The sequence below is a fragment of the Ursus americanus genome, chromosome 17 (genome assembly GCF_024610735.1).
Source record: "Ursus americanus isolate L20-20 chromosome 17, mUrsAme1.1.p, whole genome shotgun sequence".
Classification (NCBI taxonomy): Eukaryota; Metazoa; Chordata; class Mammalia; order Carnivora; family Ursidae; genus Ursus; species Ursus americanus.
The window spans coordinates 34508971-34527475 of record NC_142143.1 but is presented as its reverse complement, the minus strand read 5'-3'; the positions used below and the strand labels follow the sequence as shown (position 1 = coordinate 34527475).

General features: G+C 37.1%; 1 protein-coding gene across 3 annotated transcripts in view; it reads left to right on the top strand.

The window, feature by feature from the left end:
• The window catches only part of TMTC2 (transmembrane O-mannosyltransferase targeting cadherins 2), an 835540-nt gene that overhangs the window by 518045 nt on the left and 298990 nt on the right, over positions 1-18505 (top strand). The window lies entirely within an intron of this gene.

Genomic DNA, 18505 nt, shown 5'->3' with positions numbered 1-18505 from the left:
TTATAGAAACTTATAGAAAAGGAAGAAGGAAGGAAGGAAGACTTGGAAGGCAAAGCCAAGAGCCCAGAAAGTGAAACCAGGAGCTTAGTAGGAAGAGCCTAGAGCCACAGAGAGCAACTCTCAGGGAGCAGGACTTAGTTTAACTAAGAAACATGCTGGATTTCAAAATTGCCATGGAGCAATACTTGCTATGTGTCTCCTGTTTTCACCTTTTTCTTTCTTTTTTTTTTTTTTTAAAGAGAGGGAGGGGAAGGGGAGAGAGAATCTTAAGCAGACTCCACACCAAACATGGAGCCCAATGCAGAGCTGAATCGCACAACTCTGAGATCATGATCTGAGCTGAAATCAAAAGAGTCAAATGCTTAACCTACTGAACCCCCCAGGCACCTCTCCTGCTCTCATCTTTTAAATAGGAGTGTCTATAGGCATTATTCAATAAATATCCCACCTTTGTTTGTTGGGTGTGCATAGGGCAGATAACTTTATTAGTTCTTAGGTTTTCATATTGACAGAAATTGTACTAAAGGTGCTATATCCAAGTAATCACATTTAAAATTTTTAGCTCCACCTGCCCTTGGACCTGATTTAGATAATAAGATTCTTAACATGAGGCTGATGCTACAATTGGATTAGATTTAGGGATTTTAGAGGGGGATCAAGAATACATTTTCCATATGAATATATGAATTTGGGGGGCCAGAGGGCAGACAGTGGGAAATTGTATTTCTCAAAAATAGTTCCAAACATATTTTTTTCTTAACATGCTCTTCTTATGACATGTCCCTAATACTCCTCCCCTTGAGAAATAGAGGAATGTCTGTGGTCTCCCCCCAGAATTTGAGTGTACTTGTGATTATAGCAGAAGTCACGTGCATGTCACTTCTGAGTCTAGGTTATAAAAAGCAAGAAAGCTTGGTCTTTTTGGGACTGATGCTTTTAAGACTTAAGCAAAATTGTCCTAGCCAAGATTGGATCCTGCTGACTGCATTTCCTATCAGATATATGAGTTAGCAAGCCTCTAAGCCTTCAGATGATTTCAGTTCTCAGACATTTTGTTACTTCTAGCCTTTGAATTTTCCTAGCTAAAGCACCAGACATTGTTGGGCGGGGGGGAGTTGTCCTGGCTCTGCCCTCTCTGAATGCCTGACCAACGGAATCTGGGAGCATAATTCAATAGTAGCTTACAACACTAAGTTTGCAGAGTTTTGTTCTGCTGCTGTAGTAACTGGAATACCCTGTTTCCATTCATAGCCCAATAGCTCAGTTCCTTAATAGACTTATTTCTGAAGTATCCAAAAGTAAAGACCTTAGAAATTTCAGCAACTTCATGATCCTTTGGTCATTCTTTAGCCATCTGTCTACTAATTCTGGATTACTGGATGACTGATTACCAAGACCATTATCTTAATTACTCTTACCAATTCATCAATCAACTCATTTGGTATGACTGTTTACTCACACAAGCATGTTCACCTTGAGTGTACAAGGTATATAGCATAGACTTGATGAGCTCCACATACCTAGGGCTTTAAAAGTACTACCCATATACCCATATCATTGTTTATTTTATGTATGCATGTACCTCCCTATTTATGCATCTATGTATGTATTTATGTGTGTATGTATCTATGTGTGTGTATTTGTAACCCCCATTAAAGAATGAAGAACATGTAAATGAACACTTGCAGTAAAAAAAAAAAATGAGGAACTTGAAGACCTGCATTTATTTTGTAGCTCTGCCTTGAGAATGTTCTAGGGTATGCAGAAATACTATAGAGGTAGTACAAACATTAGATGGGAGTAGTAAATTAAATGTCCCTCCCTTTCTTTTTTTTTTAATGATATTCCCTATGCTGCATCTCCCCCCCCCCATTAACTTATTCATTCCATAACTGAAAGCCTGTATCTTCCACTCCCCTTTACCCATTTTTGTCCATTCCCCCCACCCCCTTCTCCTCTGGCAACCATCAGTTTGTTCTCCTTATTTATGGGTCTGTTTCTGATTTTTGTTTGTTTTATTTTCTAGATTCCATATACAAGTGAAATCATAAGGTATTTGTCTTTCACATCTGGCTTATTTCACTTAGCATAAATGAAAGTGCCATCCATGTTGTGGCAAATGGTGAGATCTCATTCTTTTTATGGTTGAATAATGTTCCTGTGTGTGTGTACATATGTATACATACATATATGTATATATATGCATATATATGTACGCATGTGTGTGTGTGTGTATATATATATGTATATGCATACTACCTCTTCTTTTATCCATTCATCTCTTGACGAACACTTGGGTTGCTTCCATATCTTGACTATTGTAAATAATGCTGCAATAAACATTGGGGTACATATATCTTTTCAAATTAGTTTTTTTTTAAATTTTCCGTGTATAAATTCCCAGTAGTAGAATTATTGGATCATATAGTATTTCTATCTTTAATTTTTGGAGGAATCATCATACTATTTTCCACAGTGGCTACACTAGTTTGCATTCCTACCAACAGTGCACAAGTGTTCCTTTTTCTGCATATCCTCACCAATACTTTCTGTTTTTTGTCTTTTTGACCCTAGCTATCCGGACAGGTGTAAGGTGGTAATTCATTGTGGTTTTGATATGCATTTTCCTGATGATTAGTGATGTTGAGCATTTTTTCATGTGTCTGTTGGCTATCTGTATGTCTTCTGTGGAAAAGTATTTATTCAGGTCCTCTGCCTATTTTTTTAACCAGAATATTTGTTTTTTTGGTGTTGACTTGTATAAGTTCTTTATGTTTAAATGACCTTTTAATGACTTTCTCTACCTTGAGGTTTGTCATGTAGCATTCTGCTTCAGAGAACTAGGATTCACCCCAAACAAGAAATCAGTTTATAAAAATAATGCTGTGTCTTCTCTAAGAGCTTCCAAATAAGCTTCTTCCTGTGTAAATTCATTAAAGTGATATGGCCTCCATCAGCAATAATGATGAGGGAGGGCAAGAAGAGCCATGGACCCCACATAACCGGGTTATTTCCTGTTGTCACAGAGTGAAAGAAATTTTTGTAACTATCAGAAATGTGATGAAACTGTACATTAAATCAGCTATAAAAATTACAAGTCATATCTCATTTTTTTTACTTGTTCTGTGACAGTATAAAAAATCATAATTTTTTCCTAAGTCGTAAATAAAAATAAAGAATGATGAATGTCATTTAATGAAGAGACATTCACTGTTAATATTTTCCTATGTCCTGGACAATATTTTATTATTTGTATTTGCTTCTCTTCCTACCTTAATTGTACCCCTGTTGCTTAGATCAACTCTGTATTTTATTGCTTTGCTATGAACTCTGCATTTCGAGAGGATGTTGATATAAGGGGCAAAGACTAATCAGAAAATACTGTCTCAAGGACAAATATGAATTTGCTAATTCAAAACCAGCACCTGAGTATGGATTACCTATTATGATGCTGTGGACCACGGCATAGACCGTAGTTTGTTTAGAATATAGGTAAGTAACTAATGTGAGAAGCTCAGTTTTGTCTGCTGCACTGAGATACAGACTTTTTTTTCCCCTCCGGATTCTAGGCAGTGTGCAATGGCTGAACATAATAAGCCATGCCTCATTTCATCTTTTCTAGTGGGAGATTCTACTTGAGTTGAAGCTGACTTATAATATTTGTAAGGCCTGTTGAAATTGTACATGAGAGATCTATTTTCAGGGATGCTAAAGGAACCTCCCAGGAAAGTATCTCACGCTCAAGACAGGCAAAAATCAAGGTAAACGAGCTTGCTCAGGAGCACAGAGAAAAATCAATGTTGAGTATAGTATCAGCTGTGACTCTTTCTGTCTCAAATATCAGAAACGCATTTCCAACTACTAGTGGAATGACTAGTCATGGATAATTTTAAGCAGTGAAATGACATAACTGGATTTTTAAAAATCATCACCATGACTATTTTAGTGGCAATAAATTAATTTGGAGAGGCAGTTCAAAGATGGATGCGGAAAGGCAAGTTAGGACTTTAGGGTTAATAATAGTACCTACCTCATAGGTTTATTGTAATGATGAAATAAAAACACTTAGAGTACTCAGAATAGTGCCTTGTACATAACTGTCAGTCACTGCGTGTGATTTTAATTTTAATCTGTATTAACATGTATTTCTTTTTCTCCAATCAGAATACGTGTTCTCGAAGTTAGATGTTATGTATTATATGTCTGTGTTCTCCATGCTTAACTCACTTCTGTTGCTATAATAACGAGGCGTATGTTTATAAATTACATGTTTTAAAATTAACTTTATTGACTTTAATATACAATCACTACATGATAGTTTATAATTAGTTATATCAACAAACTTTTCACATATATCATGAAGAAATATTCTGTGCATTTGGTAAAATTATATGCTGAAGATTTTGTGGCATAAAAATTCATTTTCTGGCATGATTAGACAATAACCTTTTATTTTTTCCCCAAATTTTGAACACTTTATTATTTTAAAAAAATAGATTGATAATACCTGTATGTGTTATAAAATTCAGAAGATATAAAAGGTCTTCCAGTGAAACATCAGCTTTCCTCCCGTACTGGTTCCCCATGTCTTAATTTCTTTCTTCTGACTGTGCAACTACAGTTACCTTCTGGAAATAATCTGCCTCACAGGACTATACAATGACTACAAGACACAGGCTGGATGCTTCCCTGACTCAAACAATGACCAATTGACTTTAGAGGTACAACCATATGTTCATGCACTCCCCCGATGACTCTTAAAAGGAGGAATAGCCACATAAAGGCATTTAGGGTCTTGTTGTGCTCTAAGCACATGAAAATTTAAAAACCAAAAACATCAACAAAAAACTACTCAACATTAAATCCAGCTGCTCTTTATGTGAGCTCTCCATTTAAATGACAGAGAAGAATTTCTACAAGCTCTCAAAGAAGGAACTAAAAAACATGAGGCTTATTCATTATCAATAATTATGCATTGTCATTCAATTATTTCGATGCAATACAAATTATTATATGTGAACTGGAAATATTGTAAAGAGTAAATTAAAAATATAAGCTAATTATGATGTGCTTGATCAAATTTTTCTGTGGGAACTTCTATATTATGGTGGGGAAAGTTCATCAGACCATCTGAACTGTTTTCTATATAAACTTACATATTTCATGAATGTACTTTTTATTGAAAAATTTTTCATCTGAATAGGAATTTTTATCTTCACTATTTTTCAATAGATGTGTAAATATGAACATAATAGGAATATACATGAGTGGTAACTACACATGCACATATGCCTATCACAAGTTTTTAAAAACATAATTTTAATGATGACGTCTGACATATTGTGTTACTTGATTTTTAATAGCTTGACTTTTGGAGTCCAGTGCATCTGGATTCATATTGTAGCTCCACAATTTACTAGCTGTATGATTTTGGACAAGTTATCAAATTCTTGGGGATAATAATGGTTCACCTTTGTTGAATGTTTGTTATTTTATTTGCCTCCCTATTCCTAGTGCTTCACATATATTAAATCAATGTTCCTCTTTTGACAAATGAAAAATCTGAGGCATAGAGAAGTTAGTAATTGCTTGAAGATATAGAGTTAGAGAATGGTGAAATGGAATCACACTCCAGACAGAGGGCTTCCTCAGCCTGCACTCTTTTGCCAATTGTATTATACTGCCTACTAGTACTGAAATTGTGTACCTCTGAGTGAGTATAAGGATTTTAAATGGGATAATGCACAGAGGAAACACACATTAGATAATATTTACTCAATAGTTTACTTCTTTTTGATAAATTTAACTGTGGAAAAATACACATAACATGAAATTTACTATCTTCACCATTTGAAGTGTACAGTTTAGGGGTCTTGGGTGCATTCGCATTGTTGTGCAATCATCACCACCATCCAACTCCAGACTACTTTTCATCTTGCAAGCTTAAACTCTATACTCATTTAACAATGACTTCCCATTCCCCTCTCCCTCCAGCTCCCGGCAACTGCTATTATGCTTTCTGTCTATGAATTTGACTATTCTAGGTACCTCATATAAGTGAAATCATGTGCTATTTGTTGTTTGTTTGTGTTTTTTTTATGACAGGCTTATTTCATTTAACATAAGGTCCTCAAGGATCATCCACATTATAGCATATATCAGAATTCCTTCCTTTTTAAGGCTGAATAATATTCCATTTTATGTATATACTACACTTTTTGAATCCATTCATCCGTCAATGGACACTTTGGTTGCTTCTTCCTTTTGGCTGTTGTGAATAATGCTGTTGTGGGTATGGAAATAGAAGTATCTCTTCAAGAATGCTTGGAATTGCTAAATCATGTGGTAATTTTATTTTTAATTTTCAGAGAAACCACCATACAATTTTCCATAATGGCTGCACAATTTTACAGTCCCACCAATAATGCACAAGCATTCCAATTCTCTATATCCTTGCCAACATTCTAAATTTTTTTAACAGTAGCCATTCTAATGGGTTTGAAATGCTATCACATTGTCATTTTGCTTTGCATTTCTCAGTCATCAGTGATGTTAAGCATCTTTTCCTGTGCATAATGGCCATTTGTATATCTTCTTTGGAGAAATAAATATTCAGATCCTTTCCCTACTTTTTTTTTTTTATTGGTTTATTTGATTTCTGACTGTGGAGTTGTAGGAATTCTTTGTGTTATGGAGATTAACCCTTATCATATAGACGACTTGGAAATATTTTCTCCCATGCTGTGGTTTATCTTTCATGCTGTAAATTCTGTTATTTGTGTTCTTTCATGTACAGAAGTTTTAAACTTTGATGTAGTTTATGTATTTCTTCGTTTGTTTCATGTTCTTTTGATGTCATAGCTAAGAAATTATTGTAAAATTTATTTTCATTTCTTCTAAGGTTTTATAGTCTTAGTTCTTACATTCAGGTCTTTAATCCATTTTGAGATAACTTTTGTATATGACTTAAGATAAGCATACAACTTTATTTTTTGTATGTTGAATCCAGTTTTTTCAATATCATTTCTTGAAAAGACTTTCCTTTCCTTATTGAATGGTCTTGACATTCTTGTCGAAAATCATTTGACCATGTATGTGAATTTATTTCTGGGCTCCCTATTTTGTTCCATTGGTCTGTATGTCTGTCTTTATGCCGGTATCACAGTGTATTGGGGATTGCAGCTTTGCAGTAAGTTTTGACATCAGGAAGTGTCAGACCTGTAACTTTGTTCTTTTTCAAGATTGTTTTGGCTATTCAAGGTCACTTTAGTATTCCTATTAATTTTAAGATGGAGTTTTCTATTCCTATGAAGCATGCTGCTGAGATTTTGATAGGAATTGTGTTAAATCTATAGATTACTTTGGGTAGTATTGATATCTAGAGTATTAAGTCTTCCAGTCTATGAACATACATATCTTTCCATTTATTTTCATCTTCTTTGAATTCTTTCAGCAACATTTTGTAGCTTTCAGTGTACAAGTCTTTCATCTTCTTGGTTAATTTTATTTTTATTCTATTATTTTTGATGCTATTGTAAATGCATTTTCTTAAGTTACTTTTCAGATGGTGAGTAGCTAATGTATAGAAATGCAATTAATTTTTGTATGTTGATTATAGTCCTTCAAATTCGCTGAATTTATTTAATAGTATACAACTTTTATTATTTTTATGTGCAACCAAAATTTATTTAATAATTTTTCTAATTTCTAAATAAATATTTCTACATTTTTGTTATTGTGAATAATGTTGAAATAAACATCATTGTAAATATGCCTCTTACTATGTCTTTAGGACAGATTCCTAGAAGTGAAGTTATTTGAGCACATAGTCTGAAGATTTTTATGAGTGTTGGTAACTACTGCCAAATAACCTTTCCGAAAGATTTGTTAAAAGATAATTTTCAGGAAAATGTAGAATCATGACTTTCACACAGATATAAAATGGACACATGTTAAACGACTTATTTTATTTATAAGAAATGAGGGAACCAGTCAAATGTTATAAACATTTCAAAAGAAAAGTCAAAATAGCACAGATTTATATGGAATAGAGGAATGTCTAGATGAACAGACAACTAGTTTTTCCACAGAGTGGGATAAGCCAACTTTTTTTAAAAAAAATTTTATTATTATGTTCAACTAACCAACATATAGTACATCATTAGTTTTTGATGTAGTGTTCAACTATTCATTAGTTGTGTATAACACCCAGTGCTCATCACCACACACGCCAATTCAAATCATTAGCAGACAGGATAGCATTTATCTATCTGTATTAGTTACCTACAGCTTACAGAGTGCTGCAAAATAACATCCACAAGAGCAAGACTAGAATATGATAATCCAAAAGAATGTGCTGCAGTGGATATAGTTTTCCACCGAAACACACAAATATTTTTTTGTAAGTTTATGCCGATTTACACTTCCAATAGCATCCTATATTAGGTCCTGACTCACCTTCCTCTCCTGGCATTAGATATTATCACTTTGAAAATACAGCAACTTAATAGAAAAAAAAAAGGTATAATATAATTATTAATTTAATTTACATTTATTTGATGATTGCTTTGACAGTGAATAAAGATTTTCATGGAGAAGAACCTTAAAAGAGAAATTAAATTCTAAAACTGTTGTTACATGGTTCTTGTATCTCACCAAGAAGGTCAATAAGGGAAATAAATTTAGAAGAGAATTATCTTGAACGGTAATAAACACTTGTTCATAGTTAAGTGTCTGACAAATTTTTAAAGGTAAAGTTAAATATTAGAAATTATAAATACCAAATAACTATTTGCAACTGGAGTTTTAAAAAAGCAGTACAATGCCAATTTGGCTATTCTTGGGAGTCTCTCCTGATACTTAGGATCCATTTCCCTTTCAGATTCTACTTCATTCTACAAAGTGTGCTCAGTGCAGAATAAGGCAAAGAATATTAGATGTTTAATGAAAGAAAAGCTTTGTAAACCCATTCTTAAGAAATAGCTGTGGACTTGACCAAGATGGCAATGTAGGTTATTCCTGACTTCACTCCCACTCACAAGAAGAACAACTAACAACTATTCAAGGACAAGATACCACTGAGAGTATCCTAGAACATGGAGAAACCTAGAACCCCCTGCACCACAGAGACTAAGAAAGACTACATTAGAAGAGTAAGAAAAACAGATACATGGTGACTACATGCTCCTCACTCAGGCCAAAGCAGCACCATGTGGAGAGGTCTCCTCTGAGCCTCCAGTTCCTCCAGTTACAGTGGGAAAAGATAACCCTGAAGGACAACCAATCTTCCCACCCCTTATGCCAAGCATTGTGTGTTGCCTGTCCCCACCCTAAGACTATTGGCAAATTTCTCAACAGAAACCTTTCAGCCAGAGAGAATATAAGAAAGTGAAAATACAGCCTATGGAATGGGAAAAAAAATTGCAAACCTCATATCGAATAAGGGGCTAGTATCCAAAATATATAAGGAACTCATACAAGTCAATGGCTTAAAAAAGCAATCTGATTAAAAAATGGGCAAAATATATGAATCAACCTTTCTCCCCAAAAAATTTATGTGTATAGTCAACAGGTACATGAAAAGATACTCAATATCAGTAATCATCAGGAAAGTGCAAATTAAACCACAATGAGATATTACTTCAAGACTGTTAGAATGGCCATCATCAAAACGCCAAAAGATAAACAACAACAGCAACAACAACAACAACAACAAAAGATGATAAATGCTAGCATGGATGTAGAGCAAAGGGAATTCTTGTGCACTGTTGGTGGGATTACAAATTGGTACAGCCAGTATGGAAAACAGTATGGTGGACCCTGAAAAAATTTTAAAAAGGACTACCATATGACCCAGCAATTCCACTTATACCCAAAGGGAATGAAAACACTAACTCAAAAAGATATCTGCACGGCATGTTCATGGTAGCATTATGTAGCCAAGACGTGGAAATGAGCTAATGTTCATTGATGGATGAATGGATAAAGAAGGTGTTGTGTGTGTTTGTGTGTGTAGTACAATATATATATAATGGAATATTATTTGACCATAGAAAGCATAAGAAAATCTTACCATTTGTAACAATAAGACATTGTTGCTAACTGAAATAAATTAGAAAGAGACAAACATGGTATAATCTCATTTATATGTGTAACCTGAAAAAACAAAAATCAAGCAACCCAAAACAAAAAGCCCAACTCATAGAAAAAGAGATCAGATTTGTGGTTACCAGAGATGAAGGCTGGAGGGGAATTGGGGGAAGGTAGTCGAAAGGCACAAACTTCCAGTTATAGGATGAATAAGGACTGGGGTTGTAATGTACAACATGACAACTATAGCTAACATGCTATATGATACATTGGAAAGTTGTTAAGAGAATAAATCCTATGAGTTCTCACATACAGAGAATTTTTTCCTTGTTTTCTTTCTTTTTATTATATCTATGTGAGAAGATGGCTGTTAGCTGACCCTATTGTAGTAATCATTTCACAGTATATGTAAACCAAACCGTCATGCTGTATACGTTAAACTCATACAGTGATGTATGTCAATTATTTCTCAGTAAAACTGGAAAAAAAAAAAAGAGAGAAAGATGCCTGTAACACAAACCACTTTTATGACTGTGTATTCCTGTTGTATATTCTAAGTTTGTTAAAAGAGAGTTTCTTTCCCTGGAATTTTAAACTTTCCACTGCTATTTTTAAGTTGTGTAACCTTTGGTTAAGTCAGTGGACCTTTATCTTTATTAGTACAAATGGTTGTTATATCTCCATGAAGGATTGTTTCAGAATGAAATTAATCAATGTATTTGAAAACACATACAAAAATGATACTTTCGAAAGATATGAGAAAGATTTTAATATATATATTTTTTAAACTTTTCACTAACCTCTTCTCTTTTCTACTTACAGTAGACTGCCCTCCTCTAGAGCCCTTACTCCATTCAAGCAGCAGTGAGGGAATGATGGCTTTCTCTTCATAGCCTGCAGATAGGGACAGTAAAAAAGCAACAAAGAATTAAGTTTTTGACTTTTGATTCTTTGAGAAGGTTATTGGAAAGCTCTAGAAAAGGCCTTGAATTGAGAGCCATGGCGTTCATTTGTATGGGAATGCCCCATCTGCTGGGAAAAAATATGCTTGTTACCATGCTTTTAATTCCAAAATCTTTGCTTTAAACTTTCAACACCAAATCCTAGAGAACCCAGGATTTAGAATATACTTCATAAACTATAGAATGGGGACAATTTTGAGTATATAAAAGTCCCCTTTTCCCATTAAAAAATGTTGAAAGAATCAGAAGGAAATAAACTGGGAAACCTTGTTGAGAGGACCAGAATCTAGCATGTGTGAGAGCAGCATCCCAGAGACCCATTCCATGTCCATTGCTACCCCTAGGAGGGGTCTAGAAATGAGTAGGAGGAGAGCTGGATGCCTGGAAGGCTCACAAGGTGCTTGTTCCTGACAACTGGAGCTCAAGGGCTACAGCAAACATAAATATTTTGAGCTGGGGCAAATGATTTAGTCCAAAACATAGAGAAAGAGCAATTCAGCAGAAGCCAGAAATGGCAAAATACCATCCTGGGCTAAAAGTAGAAATATTGAGTATGCGAATGGACAATGGCCAGACCATACATAAGAACAGAGTTCTGACCCATAATCTCTGCAGCAACCAGTCCAGGAAGCCAAACCACAACCTTTGTAGCAATCAGCCCCCAAAGGTTAAGATTTGGTTTAGTAACTGCCAGCTTCTTTAGTTTTTGTACCTCCTCTGCTTCTAACTTAGGAAAAAGGCTAAAATGCTCCCCTGAACAATCACATAAGATGCCCCACTTCTTGTCTGCCCACCTGTGTCCTCCCTGTGCCAACACCATCCAGTTGCAACCTACCTGAAGCCTCCCTTTTTTCCACTATAAAGCTTTCCAGTCCCCTGCCTCCATTTGAGTCTTTGCCAAACTTAAGTGATAATAGCTGGCTCCTTTGCTATAGAAAGCCCTGAATAAATAGCCTCTGTTTGTTCTTAATTTGAGTGATCTTTATTGATTTTCACAACATACATTCCCCTCCTTATGCATAAAATTATATATAGGCTTATTCCAAATCTAGATGCTACACGAGGAAGAGGCATGAAGAAGCAGTGGGAGAACCCTAAATTGGCTGAGAATTAACTTAGAAAAACTGAGTTTAAAACCAAATGGGACTGAGTTTTTTGCATTTGGAAGATTAAATTTTCTAGAACCAGGCAGGAATGGGAGATTATGGGCTAAGTATAGATAAAAAGAGATAGATTTTTTTTCCATTCTTTTATTTTATTTTATTTTATTTTTTTAAATTTTTTTTATTACATTATGTTAGTCACCATACAGTACATCCCTGGTTTCTGATGTGAAGTTCGATGATTCATTAGTTGCGTATAACACCCAGTGCACCATGCAATATGTGCCCTCCTTACTACCCATCACCAGCCTATCCCATTCCCCCATCCCCCTCCCCTCTGAAGCCCTCAGTTTGTTTCTCAGAGTCCATAGTCTCTCATGCTTCATTCCCCCTTCTGGTTACCCCCCCCCTTTCTTTATCCCTTTCTTCCCCTACTGATCTTGCTAGTTCTTATGTTCCATAGATGAGAGAAATCATATGATAATTGTCTTTCTCTGCTTGATTTACTTCACTTAGCATTATCTCCTCCAGTGCCATCCGTGTTGCAGCAAATGTTGAGAACTCGTTCTTTCTGATAGCTGAGTAATATTCCATTGTATATATGGACCACAACTTCTTAATCCAGTCATCTGTTGAGGGGCATCTCGGTTCCTTCCACGATTTAGCTATTGTGGACAATGCTGCTATGAACATTGGGGTGCATATGGCCCTTCTCTTCACTACGTCTGTATCTTTGGGGTAAATACCTAGTAGTGCAATGGCTGGGTCATAGGGTAGCTCAATTTTTAACTTTTTAAGGGACTTCCACACTGTTTTCCAGAGTGGCTGTACCAACTTGCATTCCCACCAACAATGTAGGAGGGATCCCCTTTCTCCACATCCTCTCCAGCAATTGTTGTTTCTTGCCTTGTCAATTTTTGCCATTCTAACTGGCATAAGGTGGTATCTTAGTGTGGTTTTGATTTGAATTTCCCTGATGGCTAATGATTTTGAACATTTTTTCATGTGTCTGTTAGCCATTTGTATGTCATCATTGGAAAAGTGTCTGTTCATATCTTCTGCCCATTTTATGATTTGTTTGTTTCTCGCGTATTGAGTTTGAGAAGTTCTTTGTAGATCTTTGATACCAGTCTTTTATCTGTAGCATCATTTGCAAATATATTCTCCCATTCTGTGGGCTGCCTCTTAGTTTTTTTGACTGTTTCCTTGGCTGTGCAGATGCTTTTTATCTTGATGTAGTCCCACAAGTTCATTTTATCTTTTTTTTTCTCTTGCCTTTGGAGATGTGTCATGAAAAAGGTTGCTTTGGCCGATGTCGTAGAGGTTGCTGCCTATGTTCCCCTCTAGGATTTTGATGGATTCCTGTCTCACATCGAGGTCTTTCATCCATTTGGAGTTTATTTTTTGTATGGTGTGAGATAGTGGTCAAATTTCATTCTTTTGCATGTAGCTGTCCAATTTTCCCAGCACCATTTATTGAAGAGACTGTCTTTTTTTCCACCGGATGTTTTTTCCTGCTTTATCAAAGATTAGTTGCCCAAAGAGCCAAGGGTCCATTTCTGGGTTCTCTATTCTGTTCCATTGGTCTATGTGTCTGTTTTTGTGCCAGTACCATGCTGTCTTTGTGATCACAGCTTTGTAGTACAGCTCGAAATCCGGCATTGTGATGCCCCCAGCTTTGTTTTTCCTTTTCAACAGTTCCTTGGTGATTCGGGGCCTTTTCTGGTTCCATACAAATTTAAGGACTATTTGTTCCAGTTCTTTGAAAAATGTCCTCGGTATTTTGATCGGGATAGCATTGAAAGTGTAGATTGCTCTGGGTAGCATGGACATTTTAACTATGTTAATTCTTCCGATCCATGAGCATGGAATATTTTTCCATCTTTTTGTGTCTTCTTCAATGTCTTTCAAGAGTGATTTATAGTTTCTAGAATATAGGTCCTTTACGTCTCTGGTTAAGTTAATTCCAAGGTAATGTATGGTTTTTGGTGCTATTGTAAATGGGATGGATTCCTTAATTTCTCTTTCCTCAGTCTCATTATTCATGTATAGAAATGCAACTGATTTCTGAGCATTGATTTTGTATCCCGCCACATTACTGAATTGCTTTATCACTTCTAATAGTTTGGGAGTGGCTTCTTTTGGGTTTTCCATATAGAGTATCATGTCATCTGCGAAGAGAGACATTTTGACTTCTTCTTTGCCGATTTAGATACATTTTATCCCTTTTTGTTGTCTGATTGCTGTTGCAAGGACTTCTAGTACTATGTTGAATAATAGTGGCGAGAGTGGGCATCCTTGTCGTGTTCCTGATCTTAAGGGAAAGGCTTCCAGCTTTTCCCCATTGAGAATGATATTTGCTGTACGCTTTTCATAGATGGTTTTTATGAGATTGAGGAATGTACCCTCTATCCCTACACTCTGAAGGGTTTTAATCAGGAAAGGATGCTGTATTTTGTCAAATGCTTTCCTGTGTCTATTGAGACAATCATATGATTTTTGAATTTTTCTTTCTGGATAAAATCTAGATATCGATTGATTTGCGAATGTTGAACCACCCTTGCATCCCAGGGATGAATCCCACTTGGTCATGATGGATAATCCTTTTAATGTACTGTTGGATTCTATTAGCCAGGATCTTGTTGAGGATTTTGGCGTCCATGTTCATTAGGGAAATCGCTCTGTAATTCTCCTTTTTGAGGGGGTCTTTGCCTGGTTTGGGGATCAAGGTAATATTGGCATCATAGAATGAGTTTGGTAGCTTTCCTTCTGTTTCTTTTTTTTGAAATAGCTTTCGGAGAATAGGTATTATTTCTTCTTTGAATATTTGGGAGAATTCCCCAGGAAAACCATTCAGGCCTGGAGTTTTGTTTTTTGGAATGTTGTTTATCACTGATTCAATCTCTTCATAATTAATTGGCCTGTTTAAAAAATCGATTTCTTCCTGTTTCAGTCTTGGTAGTTTATAGGTTTCCAGGAAGGCCTCCATCTCTTCCAGATTGCTTAGTTTATTGGCATAAAGCTGTTGATAAAAGTTTCTAATAATCCTTCCAATTTCATTGGTGTTGGTTGTGACCTCTCCTTTTTCATTCATAATTTTATTAATTTGGGTCCTTTCTCTATTCTTTTGGATAAGTCTTACCAGTGGTCTGTCAATTTTATTTATTCTCTCAAAGTACCAGCTTCTAGTTCTGTTGGTCTGCTCTACCGTACTCCTGGTTTCTAATTCATTGATTTCTGCTCTAATCATGGTCAGCTGCTTCCTCGTGCATGGATTAGGTCTGTCCCTCTGTTGCTGTTCCAGCTTTTTGAGGTGAGAATATAAAAACTGCATTTTAGATTTTTCTATTCTTTTGAGTGAGGCTTGGATGGCTATGTATTTCCCCCTTAGGACTGCCTTTGCAGTATCCCATAGGTTTTGGACCATTGTGTTTTCATTCTCGTTGGTCTCCATAAATTGTTTAAATTGATTTTTGATTTCCTGGTTTATCGAATCATTCTTGAGCAGGATGGTTCTTAGTCTTGAAGTGTTTGAGTTTCTTCCAAATTTTTCCTTGTGGTTGAGTTCCAATTTTAAAGCGTTGTGGTCTGAGAATACGCAGGGAATAATTTCAGTCTTTTGGTATTGGTTGAGACCTGTTTTGTGTCTCAGAACATGGTCTATTCTTGAGAATGTTCCATGGGCATTAGAATAGAATGAGTATTCTTTGGTTCTGGGGTGTAGTGTTCTATATATATCTATGAGGTCCAACTCGTCGAGTATGGCATTCAAAGCCCTTGTTTCTTTGTGGATTTTTTGCATGGGTGTTCTATTTCTGATAGTGGAGTGTTGAGGTCCCCTACTATTAATGTATTTTTATCTATATGTCTCTTTTTTGTGGTTAAGAGTTGGCTTGTGTATCTTGCTGCTCCCCTGGTGGGGGCATATATATTTATAATTGTCATATCCACTTGTTGGATACATCCTTTAAGAATAATATAGTGCCCTTCTGTGTCTCTAACTATAGTCTTTAGTTTAAAATCCAATCTGTCTGATACGAGAATTGCTACCCCCGCTTTCTTTTGAGGTCCATTGGCATGAAAGATGGTATTCCATCCCTTTACTTTCAGTCTGACTGTATCTTTAGGTTCAAAATGAGTCTCTTGTAGACAACAAATGGATGGGTCATGTCTTTTTATCCAGTCTGCAACCCTGTGGCGTTTATGGGAGCATTTAGGCCATTTACATTGAGACTGAATATTGAGAGAGATGATTTTAATGATGCCATGTTGCCAGTACAGTCTTTGTTTCTATCGATTGTGACTTTCTGTTCTGTATCACTCTTGGGGCCTTTTTACTTTTATAGAATCCCCCTGAATATCTCCTGTAGGGCTGGTTTCGTGGTTACAAAATTGGTCAATGACTGGCGATTCTGGAAGGTCTTTATCTCTCCATGAATTCTGAATGACAGCCTTGCTAGATAAAGGATCCTTGGCTGCATGTTTTTCTCTGAAAGGGCTTTAAAAATGCTCCCCCCCCCAACCCTTTCTCTCATTCCAGATCTGTGTAGACAGGTCTGACGTAATTCTGATACCTTTGCCTTGGTACGTGAGAAATTTCTTTGCCCTGGCCGCTTTCAGTACTGTATCCTTGGATCTAATATTTGCGAAATGCACTATGACGTGACGTGGCGTAGGTTTGTTGTGGTTGAGCTTGGGAGGGGTCCTCTCTGCCTCTTGGACACGAATGTTTGTTTCCTTTGCTAGATTAGGGAAGTTTTCAGCTACAGTTTGTTCAGATATCTCTTCTAGACCTCTGTTTTTCTCCACCCCCTCGGGGATGCCAATGATTCTGACATTGGAACGTTTCATTGAGTCAGTAATCTCCCGTAAGCTACATTCTTGCGTGTGGATTTTTTTAAGTCCTGATTCTATTTTAGCTTTCTCTTCTACTAACCCATCCTCCAATTCGCTGATACGCTCTTCTGCCTCATTCACCCTTGCCTTCAGAGCCTCTAGTTTTGACTGCATTTGGCTGTTAGAATTTTTAATTTCTGCCAGATTCGCTCTCATTTCCACCCCTAGAGATTCTATATTCTCATTAACATTTTCTTTAATACTTTTTTCAAGTCTACACATCATCTTGACCATTGTTACTCTGAATTCCATTTCTGATAATTTGGTTATATCCATATCCATTAGTTCTGTGGCAGAGGCCACAGACTCATCGTCTTTTCTTTGCTGAGGGGGATTTCTCCTTCTCGTCATTCTGATGAGGAGAGGTTGCGGGGTTGTCCAGAGCCCAAATTATTGACCGGGACCCAGGCCGTGCGCCCTTGTTTTATAGGGATCTTAGGGATGTGGGCTTCTTGATTTTTCAGCCTGCCTTCTGGGGGAGGGCCCTGCCGTGCCAATACTCAGGCAATTCTGTTTGGGTAGAGTCTCTGTGTCCCCTGCGAGGGGGGATGGGGATGGGCACACTTTGAGCTGGTTTTTCCAGGATTTTGTTCTCTGGCGGCTTTCCCTGGTGGTTTGCTGTGCCTCTTCTGAGAGTCAGAGCAGCAGTGGCCGAATCCCAGCCTGTCTCAGAACAGAGGGATCGCCGACCGTTCTCCACTGCCACTGATGTTTTGGCCACTTTAACTCTGTTTCTGTTTGTGCTTCTCAACCCTGCAGTGTCCCGGGATGTGTGCCCCACACCTGGCGTCCCAGCCCTCACTTCCAGGGCCGGCGCGTCTCTGTCCTTTGTGTTTCTAACACCGCCAGCCGCCCTGCACGCTGCGGAGCTCCCGGTCTCAGTCTGGTTCCAGTGAGTACACCAGAGCTCCGTTTCAGTCTGGTCTCGCGTTCCCCGGCTCACGGTCTCAGTCTGCTCTCTTGTGGGTGCCCGTGCAGGTGGCTACCGCTTCCCGGTACCCAAACGCGGAGGCTCCCTCCCCCTTCTGTTTATCTTCAGATATCTGTGTGCGGTTTCACGGCTCCCCACTTGGTACCTCAATACTCAGCGCTGGAGATGTTCATTTGTAGAGATCCAGATGTATCTTCCTGCGTCTCAGGCTGATTCCATGGATGGTCAGGCTGGTCTGATACCTATTCAACTCAACTCAGGGGACCGGCTGAAAAAGGGGTCCCCTACTCCTCCACCATCTTAACTCCCTCTCCATTCTTTTATTGATCAAATATTACATATCAGAAAAGGGCAAGCCACTGTCCAGTCTCCTCAGGTTCACCATCCTGGAAGTTCTCCACACCCAGTACTTTTAGGTTTTATGGAGGTTTCATTGTATAGTCATAGTTGACAAGTCATTGGCCATTGGCTAATTCAACCTCCAGCCCGTCTCAGACCCTTTAATCCAAAAAGAGATAGATTTT